Source organism: Pan troglodytes, chromosome X, assembly GCF_028858775.2.
Source record: "Pan troglodytes isolate AG18354 chromosome X, NHGRI_mPanTro3-v2.0_pri, whole genome shotgun sequence".
Classification (NCBI taxonomy): domain Eukaryota; kingdom Metazoa; phylum Chordata; class Mammalia; order Primates; family Hominidae; genus Pan; species Pan troglodytes.
Window position 1 is genome coordinate 110,456,626 of NC_072421.2, and position 25,299 is coordinate 110,481,924.

General features: G+C 38.2%; 1 long non-coding RNA gene across 1 annotated transcript in view; it reads left to right on the forward strand.

Moving 5' to 3' along the window:
• Positions 1–25,069, forward strand: part of LOC104003971 (uncharacterized) — a 122,489-nt gene extending 97,420 nt beyond the window's left edge. Inside the window, exons 4-5 of the long non-coding RNA XR_676777.4 lie at positions 18,874–18,967; positions 23,905–25,069. This is a non-coding gene — a long non-coding RNA (uncharacterized LOC104003971). The remainder of the gene's footprint in view (positions 1–18,873; positions 18,968–23,904) is intronic.
• The last annotated feature ends 230 nt before the right edge of the window (positions 25,070–25,299 follow it).

Here is a 25,299-nt window from a genome sequence, read left to right on the forward strand (position 1 = left end):
AATGGAACAAAATAGACAACCCAGGAACAAATCCGTACACCTTCAGTGAACTCATTTTTGACAAAGGTGCCAAGAACATAAACTAGGGAAAAGAAAGTCTCTTCAATAAATGGTGCTATGAAAACTGGATATCCATATGCAGAAGAATGAAACTAGACCCCTATTTCTTGCCAGATACAAATGTCAAATCAAAATGGATTAAAGACATAAATCTAAGACCTCAAACTATGAAACTGTTACAAGAAAACATTGGAGAAAAGCTCCAGGACATTGGTCTGGGCAAAGATTTTTTGAGCAATATCCCACAAGCACAAGCAACCAAAACAAACATGGACAAATGGGATCACATGAAGTTAAAAAACTTCTGCACAGCAAATGATACAATGAAGAAAGTGAAGAGACAACCCACAGAATGGGAGATAATATTTGCAAACTACCCATCTGACAAGGGATTAATAATCATAATATATAAGGAACTCAAATAACTCTATAGGAAAAAGTCTAGTAATCCAATAAAAAATGAGCAGAAGATTTGAATAGAGATTTCTGAGAAGACGACATACAAATGGCAAACAGGCATATGAAAAGATGCCCAACATCAGTGATCATCAGAAATGCAAATCAAAGCTACAATGAGATATCATCTCACCCTAGTTAAAATGGCTTATATGCTGGCAAGGATGTGGTGAAAATGGAACCCTTGTATACTGTTGGTGGGAAGGTAAATTAGTACAACCACTATGGGAACGATTTGGACGTTCCTCAAAAAACTAAAAGTTGAACTACCATATGATCCAGCAATCCCACTGCTGGGAATATACCCAAAAGAAAGTATATCAAAGACATACCTGCACCCCTATGTTTGTTGCAGCACTGTTCATAATAGCTAAGATTTGGAATCAAACTAAAGTCCATCAACAGATGAATGGATAAAGAAAATGTGGAGCATATACACAATGGAGTGCTATTCAGCCATAAAAAAAATGAGATCCATTCATTTGCAACAATATGGATAGAACTGGAGATCATTATGTTAAGTGAAATAAGCCTTGCACAGAAAAAGAAACTGCATGTTCTTACTTATTTGTGGGATCTAAAAATCAAACAATTGAACTCATGGACATAGAGAGTAGACGGATGGTTGTCAGAGGTTGGGGAGGGTAGTAGAGGGCTGGGGGTGATGTGCGGATGGTTAATGGGTACAAAAAGTAGAAAGAAGGAATAAGACCTACTATTTGACAGAACATCAGGGTGACTATTGTCAATAATGACTTAATTGTCCATTTTAAAATAAAGAGTGTAATTGGATTGTTTGTAACTCAAAGGGTAAGTGCCTGAGGGGATGGATACCTGATTCTACATGATGTGATTATTTCATATTGCATGCCTGTATCAAAACATCTCATGTACCCCATAAATATATACCTACTATGTATTCATAAAAATTAAAAAAGAAAAAAAATTTAAAAAGCACTAAATTTCTGTGTACTCCAAATTGTCTACAATAACAATGTATGACTTCTATAAATTGCAAAAAAAAAACCTATTTAAAGTTAAAAACCTAACCTGCGTTAAAAGAGCTGTAACCTTCTATGTAATTAAAGCCTTTAATAAATCCGTTATTCTTTCTGATATTAATTCTGAATAACCGATTCTGAATAATTTCATATTGTTGAAAAATAAACAAAATTCCTTGTAATTGTTGTCAAAGTAGAAATAATACACAATTAAAGTATTGTCATAGCCTGGTATGTCTTAGAATGAACAGAATTCTAATTTATTTGTAAATCTATAAATAATTTATAAATTTCATAAATAAAGCTATTTATTTATAAATAACTACATATTCATGTAGTTGTATATAAATATGTCGGTTTCTGTGAAACACAAACATAAGTAAAATCGATGTCTTTTCTCAGCTTCATGGCAATGCATTCATTTTGACAAGAAGCAGCAAAGAGCAACAAGCATGAACTTTTAGAGCAAGAAGCCCTGGCTTCCAGTCAGTCCCTGGGTCATCACCTATTAGTAGTGTGACTCAGGTCAATTATTTTCTGTGACCTCTCATTTTCTCTTCCATAAAATGGAGAAATTAATAATTTCTTTCTTAAGGGTTCTCATGCAGATCAAATTAAATAGTGCACAAGAAAGCACTCTGCAAACAGTTAATTGCTATATTCACTGTTCTTTATTATTTTATTCTAGATGAGACAAACAGCACCCTTTGCTTTTCTTGGTAAATTCATGGATGCTTGCTAACTAGAATTCTGCAATCAGACAATATGCATGTGGGGAGAATTTTGTAGAATGTTATTATGCTTCAATTATATAAATGTCCTATTGTAGCCTCTCCTTTCTTTCCATTAAAAAAGTATTATTTTAAAACAATTTGTCAGAAAGCTACTGGTGTGATGACACTGGTTTATTTAAACACTACCACGTTCCCTCCTTTCTATGAGGATCATTTGCAGTTTCACAGACAGAATTGCCTTTTTGAGGGTTTCCAAATTTAGGTTCAGTGTTTTTTTTCTCATCAATGTTGAGTTCCAACTTAGAATCTCATTCTAACCTGACTGATGACCTCTCCAAGTGGCCTTCCCATCTGTGGAATAATCAGTTAAGAAAACAACCACAGTTATTATTTTTTTTTACAGGACTATTGAATTGAGTTGTGTTATAATGCTAAGAAAGGACCTCAAATAGATCTAGCAATGAATACAATTTTCGTGGGTTTCGTTGGGTGACAGTGAAACTATTGCCTAATATAAAAATAGAAATATAGGAAAGAAATTTGTAAGACTTCCAAAATATCAGCCATTTCACATGATAGTTTATAGTGCCTGGCTCTCTTGGGCATTGTAGTATTTATGTGTGTTTTGTTTGTTTGTTTCATTTTCTATTTGGAGCTAAAAAGACCTCGTGTTCATGTTGATGTAATGACAGACAAGGCTTTTTACTCTCCAAGTGCTCCAGAGCATACTCTGGGGTGTAGAGGATGTGAAATGCATAAAGAGAATGGCTCCATAGCAAGTGCCAAACACAGGGTTACCTTCTTTTTGTTGCCCTTAGGTACATTCATTCATATTCATATCATCATCCTATGTACTAGTGCCCTCTTGTGAAAGATGTTGTTATGGGTGCACATTTTGTAGCCATTTTGCCTATTTCTTCTCAAAAAACAAAAGTTAATGTATACCAACAGTGATTGGCTGGGCGCCATGGCTCACGCCTGTAATCCTAGTACTTTGGGAGGCCAAGACTGCCAGATCGCTTGACTTGAGCTCAGGAGTTCAAGATCAGCCTGGGCAACATGCTGAAACTCTGTCTCTAAAAAAAAAAAAAAAAAAAAAAAAAATAGAAAAACTAGCCTGGCATTGGGGGCACATGCCTGTAGTCCCCACTACTCAGAAGGCTGAGGTAGGAGGATCAACTGAGCCCAGGAGTTCGAGGCTGCAGTGAGCTGAGATCATGCCACTGCACTCTACCCTGGGTGACAGAGCCAGAGCCTGTCTCAAAACAACAACAACAACAAAACAGTGACTGAAGCATCTTTGTCCATCCCTTTCTCCTTCCTCCTTTTCCTTTTTGTTTTTTATATGTTCTCCCCTTCCATTTCCTCTCTTCTTTATGCATTTTCTTTGCTTCGAATCATTCTCACCCTTCTTTATGTTATTAAGTATTTAGAAACATGAAGTTGATCATGAAGGATTAGAAAATTCTTCCCCATCTCCCACTGAGAATACAGAGATATTGGAAAACATAGAATCATTGGACTCTTTAGGCCTTTTTTTTCAGATTCATCTCCATGGCCTGAAGTTATGGTGAACTGAGAGGAAGGGGTATTATTCTGGGGACCAAAATAATTACTGTCAACCTTTAACTTCAAGGTTTATTACAAGTTGCTGAGCCAAAAGTAATTCTGTAGAAATGTCACACAGGCAATATTTTTCTTAACAGAATGGGCCTCAGTTTCTTTGTCTGTAAAATGGGGTTGAAGATACTAACACATAATTAATAGTAATTATGGGAGAAAGGAACCAGATTGTCACAGGGCTTTAACTATCTTAAATTACAAGACAAGAAATGTAGACTTGGCTGTTACACAACAGGAAATCATCAAACTTTATTTTTAGCAGGTTAATTTTTAGAAAATTTGTATGATGGCAGTGTGTGGCAGGGATTAGGATCAGGAGAGACTAAAGGTGGGCAGGTTATTTGACATGTCTAAGTAATGTGTAATGATAATAATTGCTAACATTTATGGAGTGTTTACCATATCCCGGGCATTTTGCTAATCTTTTATCTGCCTTATCTCATTTTATTCCTTCAGCCACCCTATGAGATAGGCAACATTTGTTATCTACATTTTACAGATGAGGAAACTGAGCTACAGAACAATGAAAAATGTACCCAAGCTGTTACTTAGTATGAGGTCACCAAAGACGAGATCAGTAAGTGGTAGAACTAGAATTTGGCCATAGGCTGTCTGGCTTAACTACTGTGATGTACTGTCTCTAATGCGTCAGTCAATATTTCCCCAAAGTGCCATCCGTATTCACTCATTAGCATTACTTCAAAGAGTATTTAACAATTTTGGAATTTTCTATGTAGAATGATTTTTTAAGTCGTCTTACATGATGTGGGTATTATGTGTCTTGAATTTGTGATTTTTTTTTTTCAGAGAACGGAAGCTTTATCCCTCAAGCATAAAAAAAGATTGTTTATGGTGAAAATTATATTAAAATATACTTTAAGCTTCACTGCCTTTGTAAAGGGTTTTCTTGAATATGATTGATTCAAGGTTTTTATAAATTCTTTTACTGTTATGGCAAACCTTTGGAAACTATTAGGGTTTGGAATATTGTATGAACCTAAAGTGACTAACTTCAGATTAATTGCTTCTTTCTTTCTTTTCTTTTCTTTTTTTTTTAATTTCTGACTCTCTAACTCAGTGATTCTCTCCATTGTTAGGGAGGATTTAGTTTCTTCTTTGGCTATAAGCCCTCAGACCAGTAACTAATAGATGCTTCTTGTTTCCTTCCTTGTGCTCTGCTGTCTCTGATCACTGACGTCAGGGCATCTGCTGCTTGCTATCCTTCTTGTATTTTATAACAATGATTCCCTTTCCCTCTGCTTCTCTCTCTTTCATTCTCTTTCTCTGATCTCTCTCCTTTTCTTCCTATTCTTCTCAGTTTTGTTGCTAATGGGTCTGGATTTGGCTATCCAGGCTAATCCATCGGATATTCCCTCTTTCTAGGAAAAAGAGGGGTGAGGTGGTTTGTGTGAAATTTGGCTCATTACCTCTGGTCAGTGAAATACCATAAACACAAGACCTATAAACTATGCACCTTTAATTAACTCTTGGCTATTTTCATGATTTCCCTTATTTGGCGGGTTCTAGGTTGCTTTGAATAGCTGAGGTTACTAGACATCTGAATCTGAAAAATCATAGCTCTATGTTATTTCTTTCTTTCTTTCTTTCTTTCTTTCTTTTCTTTTTTTTTTTTTTTTTTTTTTTTTTTGATATGGAGTCTCGCTCTGTCGCCCAGGCTGGAGTGCAGTGGCGCGATCTCCGCTCACTGCAAGCTCCGCCTCCCGGGTTCACGCCATTCTCCTGCCTCAGCCTCCCGAGTAGCTGGGACTACAGGCGCCTGCCACCATGCCCGGCTTATTTTTTGCATTTTTAGTAGAGACGGGGTTTCACCGTGTTAGCCAGGATGGTCTCGATCTCCTGACCTCGTGATCCGCCCACCTTGGCCTCCCAAAGTGCTGGGATTACAGGCGTGAGCCACCGCGCCCGACCACTCTATTTTATTTCTGAAATATAAAGTTGAATTCTGGCATTTAACTTTGAAGACTCTAAGCTGTGTTACCTTTAAGTTTAATTATTTCAGTATTAGTATAATAGCAATGTAGCTGATGTATTCCAAATATTTGTATGTGAAATAATTATTAGTCTTTTAAATATTTTCCATTTTTAAAATATATCAGTTCCTGATTATAAGATGACATTATTTTTTGTTAGTCACTCCAGAAATTTTTAAAAAGCACTCAAAGCTCCCAGTGGTTCTAATATAATTGTATGGGCTCAGTTAATGTTTGCTAAAATTGCTTAGAAAATATCTGAATCAGCCTGGCGCGGTGACTCACGCCTGTAATCCCAGCACTTTGGGAGGCCAAGGCGGGTGGATCACGAGGTCAGGAGATCGAGACCATCCTGGCTAACACGGTGAAACCCCGTCTCTACTAAAAAATACAAAAAATTAGCTGGGCGTGGTGGCGGGTGCCTGTAGTCCCAGCTACTCCGGAGGCTGAGGCAGGAGAATGGCGTGAACCCGGGAGGTGGAGCTTGCAGTGAGCCGAGATGGCACCACTGCACTCCAGCCTGGGCAACAAAGCGAGACTCAGTCTCAAAAACAAACAAAAAAAGAAAATATCTGAATCATAGTTAGCATATTACTGCATAAAATTTTTAAGGACCATTAACTTTGAAAGGGAGTTTTGTAGCACTCAGATCTATTTGTGAAGTAATAAGGTTTAGTTTAAAAGCAAAGCAACAAAATGAAACTAATTCTGATTCTTTGAAACAAAAGACTTTTTCCCATAAATCAAAACTGCATACATTTATAGATACAAATACTTCTTAATAAAATAACTTCCCTTTAAAACTGGCTTTCAAATATTACAATTCCTCATCTTTGTTCTTCTATATATATAAAACAAGCTTGATCATACTTGTCAGTTTAAAACTAAACCAAAAATAGGTCTTCAGAAAGGCATCATATATGATGTTTAGTTTTAAACTGACAAGTATTATCAAGCTTCATCTAAATTAAAGGTAGGAAAAATGGAGACTTTCTGTGCCTTAAACTTGTTCGAAAACATAAAGCTATTTTATCACTAATGGATTTCTTCAGCACAACCATGCAAAATGGCCCTATCACTGCTTTATTTAACAAGCTGTTTTTATTTGTACTAGAATCCTCAAATGAGAAAGGGAGTATATTCCATTCTGTTTACATTGGTTGTAAATCAGGCCAGAAGACCAGAAGCGAATCTTCACCTTCAAAGGAAGAGTTCTCTTTGATAGGAGGAAATCTTTTTAAGTAAAGCAAACCTTTTGATTTATACATTCAATTGGAAAGGTGCCCTTATGACTAGCCTCTGGAACTATTTTACCTGAAGAATTACCAAGAAGATAATAACTTTTTCAAGAATGATTTTTCCAGGAAATTGGATCACTTTCGAAAAATGAAAAATATTATAAATGGTGTGTGGAATGGTCCTGCAGAATTAAAACCTAAGATTATATCTACTGTGGCTGGGTCAGCGGGGCAGTGGTGCTGGCTGAGTGTTACATTACCTTGAGGTCATCGTTACGGGTCATGAGGGGTTAACAACAAAATGCAAGGCAGAAGCATGGTTGGGTAGGCTGTGTCAATCACTGTGAATCTGTGTAGCAGGCTTACAGGAGTAAAATGATTTTGTTCTTAATCCTAGGGCTCCAGGTGGTATTTTTGGACTATAGAGAGGCATCGAGGATTGAGGTCGTAAAATCAACACAGAAAAAGTTCACTGAGGCCTTGAGATGTCTGGGGCTGCAGTTGCTCTAACAACTAGTTGCAACCTAGATGGAAAATATACTTAAATCTCTTTTGCTAGTCTTCATCTACTAATTAGTAGTGGATGTCCAGAGCTTTGTGATGAGAAGGATTTCCAGGCTTATTGGGAAAGAGAGTTGAGATTAGGTAACAATGCATGACACAAACCTAAAAGTAGGAAGCCAGTGCAAATTTGCGAAGTGGACATCATTCCTGAACTGGGAGTTGCTGCTGTCTCTTAGGCTCAGTGCTGTGTTGCCTGGCCAGCTCTTCACTGATGTCCAGTCAGGTTCACTTATCTTCACTAAGCTGTGAACAGGCTGATTTTTCTTCATGAAAAATAAGGAGGCTCTGAAGGGAATCTCACCACCATAGGGCTTTAGAGACCCATGCACGTACTTTTCTGTTTGTTGATGGGATCACCCTTTGAAGGTTAGACAGGAAGGGTGGTCATATTATCCTTTAAAAAAAAAAAAAAAGATGATCCATGTATTGTGAGACTGGCTTCTGACACCATGGTGCCATACCCTTTAATGAACCAGGTGGATAGCTGGTTTCTGCCTTTAACTGCCTCTAACTTCTATTTTTGCAGGGGGACAGAGTCGCATTCTGTTGCCTGGGCTGGAGGGCAGTGATGTGATCTCGGCTCACTGCAACCTCTGCCACCCGGGCTCAAGCAATTCTTGTGCTTCAGCCTCCCAAGGGATTACAGGCACGAGGCCACCACAATCGGCTAATTTTTGTATTTTTTGTAGAGACGGGGTTTCACCATGTTGGCCAAGCTGGTATCAAGCTCCTGGCCTCAAGTGTTTCCCCCGCCTTGGCCTCCCAAACCGCTAGGATTACAGGAATGAGCCACCGTGCTTGACCAAACTGACAGTAACTTTTAACTCCCCAGATTAGTCAGATGGCTTCACTCCTCTACTTTGCCACATGTGCTCTTCAATGATTATTTTCCTAGCAGCAAGTGTTTGTGTGGATCAGAATCAAGATTTATTTGATAGCCAAAAACTCACATCCATTCTCCTGTCCACGTTGTCCTCTGCTTTTGATTCTGGGGGATCTCTTGGGCCCTAACCACTAGCCAAGGGCTTTACCAGCCATCTGTTATTTGGAATATGACCACTTCAGGTTCTTTTCTGCTTGCTCAGACTTTGACTATCTATTTTCTTTCCTTAACCATTGGTATATATATATTCCAGGTTTTAATTTCCATGCCTGCCTAGTTTCTGGCCCACAGTTTTCCATGATATCCCTGGTAACTATGAATCTTTCACTTGTAACTCATTGCCTCCTGTAATCTTTAATTTATCAGTTCTTTTAGACTGTGAATTTCACATCTTACGAATACCCTTAGTTCCAATTCCCTACTCTCTTGCCATAATGCACAGTCTCCCAATGTTGACAACAAAAACCCAGTCAGGTGAATTAGAAAGTTAGCATGGGATCAGGTGAATGTTGAATGTGGACTGTGCCATATGATCAGCACAGTGGCATGTACAGAGGAAATGAGGGTCTTCAGATTCCAGTCCGGGGCATTTAGACCAGAGTACCAAGGCTACAAGCTCCAGCAATGCCCTTTTAGCACACTGAGAATATTATATTTGAATTCGAATCACATGTTGAAGAGAAACATGCATTCAACCAGAAAGACAGAAGGATGGAAGAGTGAGAATAGGCTTATAGATTTGGACCTAGAGTGAGTCAGTAATTATTTAAAATGTGGGGTTCTGTACTATGGTGAAACCACTTTATTTCTATGCTTGTGTGTCCAAAACATAATTTAAGAGTGAAAGAGACTTTAAGGATCATATAGCCAAATCTCCTAATTTTACAGATGAAGAAACCAAAGCCTGGGGAGGTTAAGTGGCTTGTCCAAGGTCACATAGTTGGCTGGTGGTACAGCTAGGACTAGAAAGAACCCAGGTCATCTTACATGCATTCCTTTGTAGGCACTACTCTGTCTCTCCACAGTTGCATTGTTTTCACATTATGAGTGATTCAGCTCACTTCAAAGGGCAAAGAACTAATTTCCTTCTCATTGAAATGAAGCAGTCACAGGGTTTCACACAAGAAAATTGAAAAATGATATATGTGGCTTATTTCTTTGTTTCTTTCTGTTTTTGTCTCTGGATCAAGAGGGAAAGGAAGCTAGCAAAACAGTTGGAAGCAAGACAAGGCAATCGGACGGCTGCCATAGAGCAGAGGGCATATACATCAGGGAAAGCAAGCAAACATCTGCTCACTTCTGGACTGTAAACAAAAAGTTGCATCTGTCTCTCTCAGTGGAGAGATGGACCAAGGCTGCAGCTGCCAGGATCTCTGCTTCTAAATTGCTTAGAACCTAGATGTGGGTGCTGACATTTAAGGGAGTGGATCACTTCTTATTTAGTGCACCAACTTTGGTAGTGAGGGAGAAGGACAACTTGGAAGAGGTCCAAATCTAGTTGGAAAATGTGGTTCTTCTTTTAACAAAGGGAAAATGTGGTGTCCTGGTTGACCAGAGCTTTCCCTGATTTATTGTGAAACTGTTTATCTCGGAGCTTTACTTAGGATCACATGCAGTCTGTCTACCTATTACTACATCGGACCTACCGACCTCATTTTTTCATTTCGTTGTCATTGTTTTTGCTGTTTGTTCATTCATTTATTGTTTCAGCATTTATAAGTGCTTGCTACAGTCTAACAACTATTCTAGATGTTAGAGATGCAATGCGAAAATGAGTTCCAGTTCTTATTTTGGAGAGGTTGTTGTCAAGTAGGTGAGAGAGAGATGAGCAAACAATACAGCCTGATTGAGGATGTGATCAAGATATACTCAAGGTAGTAAGGAATAGCAGAGGCAAGGCAGCTACCTACCTGAGGTGGACAAGAAAGACTTTCTGGAGAGGTTAGTTGGGCTTGACTTAATCTTGAAAAAAAATAGGAGCTGGGCAGCAGGTGAAGAAAGAAATCAAAGAGAAGAATTCACAAAGCAAAGAGGCTGACAGCCTGGAGCATTTTGGGAACCTACAAGGTATTCAGTGTGGCTGGCCAGTAGAGTTTGATGGGTGGGGTAATGAAAGGCGAATCTGGAGAAGTAAGGAGGGGCAAGGGCTTTGTATGCTGAAGATGTTTGAAAGTCAGTGAAGATTACTAAATATTAGGCCTTCTAAATATTCCTAAACTCCACACTTATTGTAGGGGCAGTATTCTGTTAGTGGAAAGATTATGGCCTTTGGAGTCAGAGAGATGATCCATGTTTAACCGTTATTTAACTGTGGACCTTGGCCAAGTTACTTCACTACTTTATTCATGCTACTTTGTCTCTAAAAATGAGGACAATTATTTCTGCTTCACTTGTGGGGAAGAGTTAATAATATATGTGAAATCACCAAGCATAGAACTAATAAATAATCAATGCATATTCATCATACACTCTCCTTCCTCTTCTTCCTTACTTTCTTCTATTTGCATCCTTTCTAGTCTTTTCTTTCTTCCTTCTCTCCCTCTCAAGATTCACTCTGTTTACAGAAATGGTGAGTGTTCTTCATGTCTTGACATTCTTGTTTATTAAATGGATGACATTTAGAAAGCAATTTTGTGCGATTTCTATCCTCGTAATAGTAAATGTACCAGACCACTGCAATGTCCACAACTGAGTGAATCTGCTTGCTGTTGCTGGATGACATATTTCAATGATCTTGTCATGGAAATGAGGCATTTTTACAATTTAAAATCAGAACTTTACCTGCCAAAAATTGTTGCAGCTGTGGTAGGATTGAATTCATCTTAGTACTCTCCCTGTCTCCAAACCTATCAAATTATCAGCAGCCATGCCTTTTGGAAAAAAAAACTAGATATTTTTTGCTTAATTTTGTTTCCAGTGTTACCATATGCAATTCTTTTGTTTGTGATATGAAGATATCTGAATATTTTTATGTTTAAATGTAAAGGTCATTTCCAATATACTGTGTATGGATAAAAAATTTTAAGAAGCTAAAATATGAATAGGTTTAAGGTTAATTAGTTTCCATAATATACTAAACTTGAGTGACTAAAAGATTCTCAGTGGCTTCTAAATAGGTTGAGTATGGAGTTCACATAGATGACTTTGGAGCACTTTTCTTTACAATTACCTAATTTGTTTGGTTCCTAGACTCAGAGACTCTTGGTTTTGGTGTAGGAAGGAACTTTCACTGTTATCTAGTTTCCGGCCTCCTGTCTGATGCTTGTGCCTCCTCTAAAGCATCACTGCCAATTGATTATGGAGCCTCAGCTTTACCAGAGTTAGTGAGAAGATGGACACTCTAGTGCTTAAGGCAGGCCATTGTATCTTTGGGCTGCTTTTATTATTTAGAAGGTGTTTCTTGACATTGAAGTAAAATGTGTTTTTATAACATTTGATCCTAGATTTATGACTTATAACCATGTAGAATAAATCTTTTTTTTCCACTTTAAGGCTTTCAAATGTTTAGAACCAGTTAACATTTGACAAGGTTTCTTCTCCACGTGAATCGTCTTTACTCTCAGCTCAATATTTCCATTTCAACCAATGGTTACTGCAAGACTTGATTTCATGTTTTTCTACTATCCCTGTGAAGTGCTTATGAATATATTTACCCGTACACTTCTGAAAGGGTAGCACCTACAATACTGTATATACTCACAGTAGGCTGCAGTCACTGTAAAGTACTATCATGTGCTTGGTTCTATGCTTGCAGCCTAACATCAAATTAGCTGCTTTTGGTGACATGGTCACAATGTTATCTTAAGTCAAGCTTACTATTGACTGAAACCCTAATTTAAATCTTCTATTAGGTACTATTCATTACAAACAGCTCCTCATGCTCTTTTGAAAACTTTAGTTATGATTTCTAATATATCTTATAGCTCTCTCATCTTCTGCCATGTCCAAACATGACAAGTCAGTCTTCTCTTTCTTTATCTAGAGAATTGGTAAAATTATTGAACATAAAAGAACCATAAAATTTCCCATTGGAAATATTTTAGCACATTAGATCTTAACTGGGATCCATGAGTATAATCTCAGATTCTATAGAAGCTTGATGAATTTTCTGCAAAATATGTACATATTTTTTTTCTGGAAGAAAGCTCCATAGCTTTCATCATATTCTTAAAGGTATGCATGAGCTAAATAATATAGAGACTCCTACTATAACAGGACATCAAAACACTCTGGCTATGGTCATTTATTCACTTAAAAAATCTATTTAAATAGTTTCCAGTCAATGTCTCTCCATCTTGAATGAATGGCTGTCATAGAAAACCTGGTAAAACGCCTGCGTGTGTGTGCACATTACATTATCTAGTGCCTGGGATAATATATGCAAAGCTAGTAAAGAGCTTGGTGTGTCATAAAGGCTCAATACATTTAAATCGGCTTCTTTTTCCAATGTTTTTATGCTGCCCTAACCTTGTGTTATCTGTAGGAAAAACAAGAACTCTTCCTGGAGCATAATACTCAGAACAGGACCTCTCTCCTAGTCTGGTCTTCTGGATAGCTAGGCTGCCCCTCTCAAGTCAGTAGCCTAATGTCCATTCTTTGGCAGTTCTTGGCACTTTGCTGCCTTTGAACAGCCACTGTTTACACCGAATTCCATGATACTTGGCATGTTCCCATTGTGATGCCATCTTGAGCTAGATTCAAATCATAATTGATGTCACGATCTATTTGGTTTTCAGGGAACTAATAGATATTCCATGCAAACTATTTCTACCTATATCATTCAATATTAGTGAATCTAAGTCTGTTAGTTTGATCTGTTTCCTTCTCTTACTTTAGTTTGTCCTAAATTAGCCTTAGTTATCTCATTGGTAAAATGGGGATGACTACAGTACCTTACTCACAGGGTACTGGTGAGATTAAATGAGATATTTCATGTAAAGTGCTTAGCACAGTGCCTGACACATAGTAAGCACTCAGTAAATAAAATGGTAGATACATGGACACACATAAATAGGAATGCATAATAATGGACTTCTGAATCATGTGAATAGGATCCTGAGTTCAATTCCCATTGCTTCTGCTTATTAGTTACCAGTGATTCCCATCTCTTCTTATTGCCATTGAAAATTTATTGCTCTTATATTCTTTCCATTCAAATCCTTGTTTCCCACTTATATAACTGTTTTTATAACCACACATATTAAAATAGAGAAATAGCTATTTGTCTCTCTCTGCCTTTTGATGGGTAAGTCCCCTCACCAATCCCTATGAAACAGGAACATTTATTATTCTCTTTTTACACTTGAGGAAAAGTGAAGCTCTGAGAGGCATCTCTAACATCATCTGGTATACTGTTTGAATTACAATCTCCCCTGGTCATCAAACTGAGCCTCTGTCTCAAGGCACCCCAATTTCTTACTAATCTTGGGTCTCTGCTTCCCACCCAAACTATATTAACCTGAGTCTCTGACAACTCTGCATGGCTACAGTTAGTCCCTGTCAGTCTCTTCCCACAAAGCAACATATTTTATTCCTTGGACCCAACATTTGTTGGCTCAAGAGGTCTCTGAATGAATCACTTACTTTAAACTATGATGTTTCTCCCTTTCTGGCTTCAGGTATTGCCTGCTTGGGACTTCCTGTTGCTATGTGCCACAGGGAAGATTTACTCTGTGAGCTAATGGAGCTAATGAGGCCAATTGGAGCCAAGTATGAGGTACCCACAGCCTGCCTTGGTGTTTATTCCTCATCCTCCCCTCGGGCCCACACTGCTACAATCCCATCGGACCTTATACCTAAACCCACAGGGAATGAGAAAAGGATAATTTCAGACTGTGTAGATGAACTTTCTTTGGATAAGGCCCTTCCTTGAGGCTTTTAAATTTCACTTTACATTTCTCTACTTATTAACTCAATTATGCAACCTAGAAAAGCATTATACAGAGCTTTTTTAATTATTTGCCAAAGTGGAATAATGCTTTTGCCCAAATTAGTTATAATTTTGTGATGCAATTTTTTTCTTCAAAATTCTTCAATAAAGAAATTAATATGATCACTTCAGTACAGATTTTAGGAAAAAAAGAAATGAATATGTTAAATCTATAGCCACCTTCCTTTACTGACTTGCACCTATTTAGAGTAGGGACTTAAAAATGAAACCAAAGCTTACAGCTATTGTAATGATCAATTGTATGCCTTTTTATTCTTATAAGCATCTTCTTATAAAAAATAGATTTTACCAATCTTTTCTGTAATTGTGGTCTTTGTGATGAAAACAAGCTTGCCTAATGTGAAAAATACCGTCAGATGTTGACATTCTAGGAAATCTCGCTTTACGTATTGAGAGCTCCAAAACTGAAGAGAATCCCAGTTTTGAGGAGAAAACTGAGAGGGAAGATCAACACCGAAGAAAGAGTGAAGCCACCTTTCCACCTTTGCATATGATGGAATTGAAATAACTTCTAACTTTAAGGATTTCTGAGACAGTTTTTGCCATGGCAACACCATAGAATTTGTATAGTTGATGAAAGAAGAGAATAAACTTTTATGTTCTGATCTATTAAATTGATCTAGATTTTGTCAAGATATATATCAAAGAATCAAGATAGTGAGGTTCACAGCTTCTTGATAGGTTTTATGTATAGTTTGAAGTTTATTTTGGTACTGAAAAGAGCTTAAATTCAAAGAACTTTTTTTTTTTAATCTCAAAATCTTAACGGAGATGAATTGCTTTAGTTTTGTGAAACCCTACTCTTGTGGGAGTTGGTAATTTATTGTAAACTGTTGGAACTAAGGTGATTAAAGGTCTAGAGGTTAGTGATCAGTCATTTTACAAGTGATTATGTGTCTTTAATGTGCCCATCACTGTGCTTGCAGTCATGCTAAGTAAAATTTGCAGTTTATTTAGGGAAAGATTGACATAGATGCCATTTTACATCTCCTATTACATATTCTTCTATATATGTTTTCAGAGTTTCTGCTTGAAGTTGAACGTAAAGCAAGTGAATAAAAGCAAGTTTGAAAGTAAGATAGGAATTTGGTTAATTTGAAATAACATAAGGTTTACTTTCATGACTTAGAAATAGTCAGGAAAGCCAAGGATGGAAAAAATAATCAAGGCAGGGATCAAACATCCTCCTATTTACACCTATACTCCAGTATTAGTTTTTGCTATCGTTGTCTCAGTCAAGAGAGGAAAGGGATTAGAAACGATTATGGGAATCAGAATAGAGACATGCCTTGCTTTGTCTTTTCTTTTCCTTTCTTTCCCTCCCTTCCTTCCTTCCTTCCTTCCTTTCTTTGTTTCTTCCTTCCTTCCTTTCTTTCTTTCTTTTTTCTTCTCTCTCTTTTCCCTCCCTTCCTTCCTTCCTTCTTTCCCTCCTGCCCTCCCTCACTCCTTCCTTCCTTTCTTCCCTTTTTCCTTTCTTCCTTCCTTCTTTCAGCTGTTGTTTTTTCCTCTGTATCTGAGAGACTCTCGCATTTAAGGCCGAGCTATAGTCGTAGTGCATTCTTGTCACCGTGAACTCCTGTTCCTCTAAACTCTTGATGGCATAGATACCATTCATTTTTAAAAGTTAACCGTCTCCAACTCCTGCTTATGTTGCTTTGTTTCCTTCATAGTGCTTTGCACATGGTAGGCACTCAAATTTTTTTTAAAACTACTTTTATTTTATTTTATTATTATTGTTATTTTTGACACAGAGTCTCACTCTTTCGCCAAAGCTAGAGTGCAGTGGTGTGATCTCGGCTCACTGTAACCTCTGCCTCCCGGGTTCAAGTGATTCTCCTGCCTCAGCCTCCCAAGTAGCTGGGACTATAGGCGCCTGCCACGATGCCTGGTTAATTGCTTGTGTTTTTAGTAGAGACAGAGTTTCGCCATGTAGGCCAAGCTGGTTTTGAACTCCTGACCTCAAATGATCCACCCACCTTGGCCTCCCGAAGTGCTGGGATTACAGGCGTGAGCCACTGCGCCCAGCTTCAAATTTTTTTTAATGGATGGAATGGACCATTATGTTGTTGCAGTGGAGAAAAAATCAGAGATTGGATATAAACTACCCTGATGGTCCCACACCCCTCCCATGAGAAAAGCTCTATGGTATCTATTGTGTTTCATTTTAAAAGTTGTATATAGTTCATTGTAAACAATCCAAACAGTACAGACAATACAAAGAAGAAAGTATAAATCGCCTAAAATGCAGATATTTAAGAAGATCACAGTCTCTGCCTTTGTAAAATGGGGATAATAATAACATTTACATCATATTGTTACTGTGGGAATGAAATAGGTGGTGCTGAGCACATAGAAAATGCTTAATAAATATTAGCTATAACCTTCCTCATCACGATCATCATTACTATCAACAACTAATGGAAGACAAATAAATAAAATTTAGAATCAGAGATGTTATAGCAGCAGAAAAAGTGAAGTGGTGCCTATTCCTTTGAGATTTATAGGACTGGAGAAAGAATAACTGTAGAAATAAAAATGGTATGTTAAGAGTAGATCAGGGAGAACATTTTAGGGGGATTGCACTTGAAGAAAATAGATCATTTTCTGAGAGCAAGAATGGAGGAGTAGCAGGGGGAATTGGGGTTTGGATGAGAGGAGGTCTGATCACCAAGGTCCCATTCAGCAATAAATTCTATGAATCTGTGCTTTGTTGCTGTGGGGAATGAAACAAAAAAAGCCCATTTTCCCTTTTCCCAGGATTTTCAACCATCTAGAACACTGAAGATGAATTAAAAGAGTCTTAAGTGAAAATTTGAACTTCTAAAAGAAAGGAAATGGTGTGTGAGGCCAACAGTGCAGATAAACAAGTGGATGCCTGAGCTGTGACTTAATTTAAAATACTACCATAATGGTTTTTTTTGTTTTGTTTTGTTTTGTTTTGTTTTTTTGCTGCAGCAATTAGAAAAAAAAATGAAGCAGGTTGTTTCAGATAAACAGAAGCTGACTGATAATGGGGCTCCTGAAGAAACAGAAGCTACTGATAAAAATTGAAATTCAGCAAGCACTTTAAGGATAAAGAGTTGGCAGTGCAGTCAGATTGGTGGGCTGTTACGGGGCCTCTAAGAAGAGCACATTGTTAGGTAAAAGAATTGTGCATTGGGCTGGGCGCGGTGGCTCAAGCCTGTAATCCTAGCACTTTGGGAGGCTAAGGTGGGTGGATCACCTGATGTCAGGAGTTGAAAATCACCCTGACCAACATGGTGAAACCCCATCTCTACTAAAAATACAAAATTAGCCAGGTGTGGTGGCACATGCCTGTAATCCCAGTTACTTGGGAGGCTGAGGCAAGAGAATCACTTAAACCAGGGAAGCGGAGGTTGCAGTGAGCCCAAATCACGGCATTGCACTCCAGCCTAGGCAACAAGAGTGAAACTCCGCCTCAAAAAAAAAAAAAAATTGCACATTGATATTGTGTCCAAGGGTTCATAAGTGAGAAAGAGGGTATATTATTTTTGGTATTTCTATTTGCCTTGCTGAAGAAAAACAAACAAACAAATAAACAAACCAAACTAAAATTAAAAAAAGAAAACTAGTGGCTGGCAGAAACAAATCTTGAGACATAAATGAATTGGACATTGATTCTCATGTTTGAAGAAGAGGCTAGATAAACAGGGAGCTATGAAAGAGCTTTTATTAATTCTAGCTTTGTGATCAGGAAATCAATATGTCCTGTATGGGTATTTTACAGACACTGTACACAAACATACACATATATGAATGTTTGTTTATATATATAGACAGAGACAGATTCTTGTTCTGTCATTGATATGGTTTGACTCCATGTCCCCATCCAAATCTTATCTCCAATTGTAATCCCAATGTGTCAAGGGAGGGACCTGTAGTCCCCGCGTGTCAATAGAAGGAAGTGATTGGATTATGGGGGCAGTTTCCCATGCTGCTCTCCCTATAATGAGTGAATTCTCACGCGATCTGATGGTTTTATAAATAGCAGTTTTTCCTGTGTTCTCACTTCTCTCTCCTGCCGTCATGTGAAGAAGGTCCTTGCTTCCCCTTTACCTTCTGCCATGATTTTGAGTTTCCTGAGGCCTTCCCAGCCATGTGGAACTGTGAGTCAATTAAACCTCTTTCCTTTAGAAGTTACCCAGTGTCAGACATTTCTTTATAGCAGTGTGAAAATGGACTAATATAGTCATCCAGGCTGTAGTGCAGTAATGCAATGAAGACTCACCGCAGCCTCGATCTCCTAGGTTCAAGTGACCTTCCATCCTCAAACTCCCGAGTAGCTGGTATTATAGGGCTGCACCACCATGCCTGCTATTATTTTCCACTTTTTTTTTTTTTTTTTTTTTTAGAGACAGCATGTCCCTGTGTTGCCCTGTCTGGTCTCAAACTCCTGGGCTCAAGCAATCCTCCTGCCTTACTTCACAAAGTGTTGGGATTACAGGGGTGAGTCACTGCATGTGGTCTAAGTGTTGTATTTTTATAGTGGATGATAAAGCACCTTCCTCCACTCTCTGATCCAGGCCCTTTAGTCTCTTTTCAGTTCCTGGTCTGTATCATGCTAGTCTATGCCTCAGAGCTTTCACACATGGTGGTCCTTCTGCTTGGACTGCTCTGTCCACCACCCACACACCTTTCCTTTGCTTACCTAAGCTCCTAATTATCTTTTAGGTCTTAGCTTAAATGACACTACCTCAGGGAAGTCTTCTCTGATATATATATATATGTTCTTGTAACATTCTGAACTTATCTTCCAAATACTTGGTATATAAGCTTAGTTGAATATTTTCAAGTTATTAGTTTGATGTCTGTGTTTTTTGTTAGACTGGCTTGGAGGGATGCTTATCATTCACTTACTCTCCTAAAGGGTTATAAACAATAAAATATGCACACAAAGAATAAAGAGCAGTGGCCAATAATCCCAAAGTACAGGGAAAATGGTTTGAGGACACAGATTAGGCCTGAGGCCAAAATAGGCCTTTGTACTCTTTCATTGTCTAGATTCAAGATAGCTAGACCTTGATGCTGATCTGGCCAATTTAGCAACCTGGGTGAGGAGCAGGAAAAGAGAGAATAGAGTCTGCTGACACAGTGGTGTACAAAAATGGAGATGGTACTGCCTTTCTTACTCATGGGTAAGGCAGACAGTGGAAGAGACAAAACAGAGGCTGTTTCCTGCTTTTGGAGGGAAAGGGGATCTCAGCTGCTAGAATAACATGGCTCAGTGAATGGTTGAATTTGACCAATGAGATTAGCCATTCCTCCTTCTGTAGAGAGAACAGAGTGTGCTAGTAAAGAGAGAGGGTAGTAAAAGTGGGAGATAGAGATAAGATGAGGGAGGGAAGAAATAGCTCTGAAACTCCATCAGACTATTAGGCCAGGGACTTTCTCTGTCTTATTTACCCAATGCATCATCTGTGCATACATCAAAGAGCAGTTGCGAAGTTTAAAAGAATTAATACCCTTGCCTAGCACAGTACCTGGCAAATTGTAAACATTCAATATATATTTGTGTGTGTGTGTGTGTGTGTGTATGTGTGTGTGTGTGTGTGTGTGTGTGTTTGACAGACTTTCGCCATGTCGCCCAGGCTGGAGTGCAGTGATGCGATCTTGGCTCACTGCAACCTCTGACTACTGGGTTCAAGTGATTCTTGTGCCTCAGCCTCCCAAGTAGCTAGGACTACGGGCATGTGCCACCACACCTGGTCGATTTTTTTTGGTATTTTTGTAGAGACGAGAGTTCCCCATGTTGCACAGGCTGGTCTCGAACTCCTGACCTCAAGTGATCCTCCCGCCTTGGCCTCCCAAAATGTTGGTATTACAGGCATGAGCCACTGCGCCTGGCCTTAATATATATTTTTTGAATCATGAATCAGTTTTTACTGGAATTACTGAATCATGGCTAAATGGCCCATCAAACTTTTGAAAAGACGCTGTTATTTAACAGAAAATGTGAGGCAGGAAATTTGGCTCTAACCCTGCTTGTGCTACTTGATGTTTGACCTCGAGGAAGACACTTGGCGTCCCTGGGCCTTGGTTTTTTCATATGAAATATAAGCCAGTGGAATAAGCTTGATCGTAACTGGTTCTGTCTAGCTCTCTAGTCTGATCCTAAAATGTGAGGTTCCAATGCTCTTAGGCTTTAACTAAGTAGAAAAACAAAACAAAACAAAACAAAAAAAAAACCCTAGTGCAAGAAAATAGAATCTTTTCCTTAAGAATTACATGAGAAAAAGCTTTCTAAAGTCCATTAGTAGTGGCAGGTTTTGAAAAGTAAAGTCTAATTAGAAATGTAAGAAGCTAGAGGTGATTCTAAAAAGAACCCAAAATAAATACAAAAACAATCTTAAACAAGGACAATTAGAGCTTTTAAAAGTAATTAGCAGAATAATTTAAATCTCAAGTATTTGCCTATGGACAATTTACTAACTAAGGATAAATATTTGTCAATTTTAATTTAAATCTCAAGTATTTGACTATGGACAATTTACTAACTAAGGATAAATATTTGTCAATTAGTTTCCTCCTTTGGTCAAAACTGCAGAGGTTAAAAGCAGTAAGCGGTAGAAGTTACTAGAGAGCTACAGCTAACGTTCTGTTTTCTTAACATGCAACATGGGTTTACAGTTAATGTACGTGACTTATTATCAATTCACTATAGTCTTTCATTAATATGTGACACTTTTTTCTTTTATCTGAATACTTAACACACAATTACAGAGTATGCATACTTAGATCTTTCTTTAACTTCTCTCTAGTTGCCAACTATGACTTTCCAGTTTACTATTTTCATGGAGTAAATATTCAAGCAGGACCTTCCTGAAGTTCTGAATTTATGATTATTCACAGAAAATATTTTGCTCTTTTATTTTTACCATTAAACATTGTACGGTTGTGGCCCCAAACTAACACACTTAATAAAATATTCTAAATGTACTACTATGTTCCAGGCATAGTGATAGACATAGCAAGTGCAGAATAAAAATAAGAAAATTCTTGGCTTTAGAGGAGCTTATAGTCTAATGGAGGAGAAAGTCATGCAAAAGAAAAAAAAATTATAATTGTAACTGGGAGTGGTGGCTCACACCTGTCATCCCAGCACTTTGGGAAGCCTGAGACAGACAGATCACTTGAGCCCAGGAGTTTGAGACCAGCCTGGGCAACATGGTGAAACCCCATCTCTACCAAAAACACAGAAAATTAGCCGGGCTTGGTGGTGCATGCCAGTAGTCCCAGCTACTCGGGAGGCTGAGGTGAGAGGATCGCTTGAGCCCAGGAGCAGGAGGTTCCTGTTGAGCCGAGATTGCACCACTGCACCCCAGCCTGGGCTACAGAGTGAGACCCTGTCTCAAAAGAAAAAAAAGATAATTGCTCTGGAAATAAAAACACTGGGTCTTGAAGTTGACAGATGTACAAGGTGCTATGGGAGTATATAGGCAAGAGTGAATAATTATTTCCTAAGAAGTTAACTAAGCCTCATGGAGAAAAATGCCATTTGAATGGGTAGGAAAACATGCACAGAGAGTGAGTACATTACGAACAGAGAGAACACACATAGAGCAAAGGAGTTAGTAAAAAGCATACTTTGTTGGGAAACATGAGAAACATAGTTTCTTTGGTAGGAAATATTTAAAAAACTATAAAGAGCTTTTGTAATTCAATGAGAAAAGATGAACACCTCAATTGAAAAATGACAAACATTATTATAAAATATTTATTAGACACCTGCTAGGTTTACACTATAGTAACAATGAAAGCAACAATAACATATTTCCTGCCCTTGTGGAGCTTGCAGTCTAGTGGGAGATGCAGATAAGTAAATAGAGTAATTCCCATTTTTGTGTGTGTGTGTGCAATGCAGCTACCATCAGAACACATAGGAGAAGCACCTACTCCATACTTGGGAAGCCAGGAAAGGCTTCCTGAAGGAAGTAGCCTCTAAATTTTAAAGGTAAAAAATAGGTAGATGGTAGCCAGACACAGATAGAAGGGAACTGGAGGATGAAAAGGCAGATGAGTAGTAGTCCTCATAGTGAACAATGCACATGAAGGCCTAGAATTGAGATACAGCATGGTATATTTGGGGGAAATGAAGACATTTCAGTGTAACTAAAGCATAGGGTGCAAAGGGAGGAGTCAGATCATGTAAGCATTGCAAACTATGTTGAGAATTTTGGATTTTCTTAAGGAAGCCATTGAAATGCTCTAAGCAGGGACTATCATGATTAGATTTGGGCCTTAGCCAATATGATAGACTGCTATGAGAATGATTGGAGTGGGCCCAATCTGAGGCCAGCAGACCATTTAAGATTTTTCCATGACCCAGAAAAAAAAGATAAAGATAACAGTGGCTTGCAAAAGGGGGACATCAGTGGGAATGGAGAACAGAGGATGCATTTGAAATACATTTAGAAGCAAGAATTAGCAGAACTTGGTGATTGATAGGATGTAGCTGGGGTGGTGGCAAAAAGAAGTAGGAATAGCTTTGGAAAGTAAGATGATGAATCATGTTCTGGAAATGTTGACTTATGGGTGCCTAAAAGACTGAAAATGGAAATTTACAGAAGGCATTTGGTTATATTGGCCGAGAACTCAGGAGAAAGGAATAGTAATAGTGAATAGCACATAAATGAAGAGTAAATAAATAAAATAAACACTATATAAATAAATAGTAGTCTATGACATGAGGGTATCCAGAGACAGTAAGTACTGTAGGAAAAGAGAGAATGCTTAGGACAGAACCCTGAGATAGAACTCTGCCTTTTAAGGAATGTACAGAGAAAGAAAAGTCCTTAAAGATGTGAAGGAATGGTCAAAGAGGTAGGTAAGAGAAAAGCCAGAGGGGCAGTGTGCCATGGAAGCTAAATGTAGATAGTGTTCAAGGAGGAGGAAGTGTTTAACTGTATCAAAGTTGCTGAGAGGTTGAGTAAGATAGCACTGAAGAATGTCCATTGGATTTAGTAACAAGGAGGTTGTGGAGAGCAGTTTGAGTGGAATGTTGGGGGAGGCACCTTGGGTGTCTGCCAGTGGGTGAGAAGTGAAGTGATAACAGAAATCAGACCAGAGGACATACACTCACAATTCACAAAACAAAAAATACAAAGGGTGAGAAAAATAATATATATGAAAAAATAGAATGAGATAGCTATTTTTTTTTAACCAGTCAAGTTGGCAAAGACAGACAATTAATATATTGTCATCCACACATTGTTAGTGGAAGTATCATTTGATACAACTTTGGAAAGCAATTTGACATTAATAAAAAAAGTTGTTAAAATATTTATGCCCTTTAATATCACAATTGTGTTGTTTTCTTGGCAGAGAGGAAAATACATTCCCCCCTATTTCTTTTTGTTTTTGTGTTCTCTCTTATCACCCCATAGTAGCTATTTGGAGGTGAGAACACCATGAAGACTTCCAAAGGTAGGAGGGGATTTTTCTTATTTTGAATTGTTGTTATTTATTTATTTATTTATTTATTATGGCAGGAATGCCCTTTATTGGTTACAACGAGAAGTGGAAGAGTAGGGGATAGGACAGCTCGCGATCCTGGGGCAGAGTCCTCAGACTTGGTTGCTCGCCACCCTGTCTGTTATTTTATTTTAAACAGTGGAGCAAATGGTTTTCTTTGGGAGTGCTGGGATGTCAAGCCAGGTTGTCAGAAGTCCCATCTGCTGGAGGACATGCTACCACAGGCTTAGAAAAAACTGAAGAAAATTTGGAGACTAATAGGCTGAAGAACCTTCAAATACAGAAGGGGAGATGAAGCCTGCTTTTTTTCTCCCACTGAAAACAAAAAACAAAACAAAACCCTTTGGGAGGTAGAGAAATTCACCTTGTCATGGTGGGAAATTAAAAGATAAGGCTACTGATTTAAAATATAGAGGAAGGATAAAAGTGATGGAGAGAGCCAGGCCACACAAATAATTTTCTTCCTTGATTCCTAAGGGACTTCAAATATATTTCCTAGCAGCAGGAGCAATAAAAGAAAAAGGAAAGGGAAATATCCTTGAAGATTATTTTTTCGTCCCAATTATCCAGATCTCATATGAGCAAAGTCAGAAAGTGGTATTGGTAAAGTTAGCCTCACAAAATCAAAATAAAGCAAAAGATAAGCTTCATCAAAACCAGGACTTATGTCTGTTTTTTTCATTGCTGTAGTGTTACCACGTAGAAGAGTGCCTGGCACATAATAGATGCTCAATAAATAATATTTGAAATTAAAATGAAAATCAAATGGAAAATTTGAGCCCAATACTGCTTGAAATGTGATCTTGGCCCTTAATTACTCTCTATGATTGGTATGGTCTGGGGACCGAGGGTTACATTTGCCAAAACTGACAGCCTCCATAGCAAGAGGAATGAAGTGTGGGTTGTTGACAGAACCTGAATTTTTAATTATGATGATTATTGTTACTTTAAATTTTCTTAACAACGAAAGCAAAACCTGGAGCCATTTAATAGCAGTTGTTTCTTTGTTGTTTTTTTCTTTTGGAATGCAATGCCGTAACTGGAAATCAGACTGACTCTGCAAATAGATATTGACTTTTTTTTTTTTTTTTTTTTTTTTTTTTTTTTGAGACGGAGTCTTGCTCTGTCACTCAGGCTGGAGTGCAGTGGCACAATCTCGGCTCACTGCAAGCTCCGCCTCCTGGGTTTAGGCCATTCTCCTGCCTCAGCCTCAGGAGTAGCTGGGACTACAGGCGCCTGCCACCACGCCTGCCTAATTTTTTTTGTGTTTTTAGTAGAGACGGGGTTTCACCGTGTTAGCCAAGATG